Here is a 2,750-nt window from a genome sequence, read left to right on the forward strand (position 1 = left end):
GGGGGGGACGACGACGACGGAGTAGGATTATTTGGACCGTTTTGGGATTTATGGTCCGTGTGTGTGCACGTGGGCGCTCGATGAAGATGGGCTCGTATGCAAGTTGTTGGAATATGTTGTTGAAGTTTTAATTACATTGAGGGATTTGGCATGGAGGGCTGATTTTAAAATCAGCCTTTCGCAAGTCCAAATGATCGTCGAGCTTACACTGTCCGTAGATGACAGTTTAAAACCATTTGATCTCCAGGGTAAACGATCGGGGATTATCGATAATGCAGTGATGTCGATGTCAACGATGATTTTCGGTACGATATCTTTTAAAGAGCAGTCTCGATCTCTTTGTTCTTTAATGAGAAAATTGTATTTTCTAGAGTAATTGTCCTGTTCAATTTATTTAATGTTTAAGTCTAGGTGAAGTCTAGTTGAAAATGGCTGAAGTACTCGATCGACAAATTTATACTAAAATATTTGCTAAATTATAAAAATCAACAAGGCTTCATTTATTTAACATTTTTTTGGTTAAACTATTACTAGCGCTATGACAATAATGCGCGTTAAGGAACAAGTGCAATATACTCTAGGTAGGCGATAAGAATTTCAATTGAACGATATATGCTTATGTCGTCGACCTTGACTAAACGTAGCGATTGTAATATTGAAAGATTTGAGTAAACTTAAAGTCTTGAAAATTACGTCGATTGTGGGATTTTCTTTGGAAGAGAGGATAAGCTCAAGAGCAAATATCAAATTCAATCAATATCACGTATCTCGAGGTATATTAAAAGATATTGAATTAAAAATTCGTTTAAATGATTGAACCGAGCCCTTCCCTTACAATGATATATACCTTTTTCATATATGCTTACATGCTTACTTAGAGACGCTATCAATCGATATTTCGTTAGACCAGAAAAAACCTTTATTATTTATAAACGTAGATAAAATGCACGAAAAGTTTATAAGAGACCATCGTTTTCCTACCATATTGCGGGTATTTGATGAGTGAAGTTGTATATATTTTTTTTTTCACGTGATCTATGTAATTGTATAAAAATGTCGAATAAATCGAATAAATATTTAATAAATTGTATGATAAAATTTGTATACATATTTTTAGAAAATTCAATTGTAAAAAAGCTGTCAAAATTACTAGTTAATTAATTTAAAAATTATTTGTTTTAGTTTACTTGTAAGTAATTTTATTTTTACTATTATGATGTTGTTGTTGTTATTATTGACGTTGTTTTCTTTTTTAAATAAAATAACATGACGCAATAAAGTATAGGTCATAAAGCCTTCTTTTTTTTTTTTTTTTTTTTTTTTTTTTAAATTTTTTTTTTTTTTTTGAAATCGTTATTACCTATTGTGTATAAATCTTTGCGATAAACGAAAACTTTATTAAAGCATGTAAACATTTTCAACTTAATCGATGTATTTGTAATAGCTGTGAAGACCACAGTACTTTCTTTAAAATTTAAATAGTTCCTCAATCGTATGAACAATAAGGTTTTTCTTTTTTTTTTCTTTTTAAATAATGCAACAATGACATGCATACAAATTAATGTCAACAACGTATAGTCTGTAATGAGATAAGTGTGACTGACAACTATTCGAAATGCAATTGTATTCAATGGAAATTACAACTCTAACATAAGAAATATTGGTTATTAAATTTGTCTACCAACAACATTGATTTATTTTTGTTTTTATTTGATTCTATAATTATCCAAGTCATTTTCCGATTAATGTCGGCCAGTTAGAAATAATTATAATGAAAATATCATTGTGATAAATGTATAGTTTGAATGTATTATAAAATATAAAAGAATTTTCTTTCGGCTCTTGACAATTATCAGCCAAGTACGAATATAGTAAATAAAAGAAAGTCTAAATAGTCTTGATTATAAATTGCTCAAGAAACTCGAGTTCGTGTCGTAAAATAATAATTTCATCCAGCAGGTATAAATATTTCAGTCTAATGAGAGAAGAGTACATAAATCATAACTCGCGCAATTCATTAGCAAAGTAATTGTAAGTTAAAGCTCAAAACATTCATTGGGATTGTCGGGAAAGATGTCAGGATTAAAGATAGATTGAAGAAAAATAATAACGATGCCAATGCTGATATAAATGCATTAAAATTTATTTAAATACAATCACAGCACAACTCTACAGTATTTTAATTTTATCGAGATAGGCCGGAGTTATCCTCTTTTATACTCTGTCTTCGTCTTCAGCTGACGCAATTCTCAAGCATTCTCATTAGATACATGCACTTCTCATCGCCATCGCATCACAGATCTTCTCGAGATAAAAACTTTGACAAATAACTGCATTTACATTATTTTTCATTCCGTTATCTATTCCAATGCACAAGTGGAACATCTCCAAATCAATCAAATTTTTTTACTCTCTTTCTATCAAACGCGTATATCTCCATATTATATTTATATTGAACAATCACTTGGTAAGATTATACATACATACATACATACATATATATATATATATATATATATATATATATATATCGGAGTGCAGCAGTGTAATACCACCATGCGCAAGCGGTCACATGCACAATTGCTGACATTAATCACGCCCGAGCAGCTGCTCGACTTCTAAGCCGAACCAATAGATTAGAAACAATTGTAGCATTGGGATAGGCAAAGTTTTGACTATTGGCATTAGCCGAGCCACTAATGGGTGAATCAAGTAGCTGGACGATTGGTAATTACCCTCTCCTTTCACGT

This window comes from Ceratosolen solmsi, unplaced genomic scaffold (genome assembly GCF_000503995.2).
Source record: "Ceratosolen solmsi marchali unplaced genomic scaffold, CerSol_1.0 scaffold13, whole genome shotgun sequence".
In the NCBI taxonomy this organism is placed as follows: domain Eukaryota; kingdom Metazoa; phylum Arthropoda; class Insecta; order Hymenoptera; family Agaonidae; genus Ceratosolen; species Ceratosolen solmsi.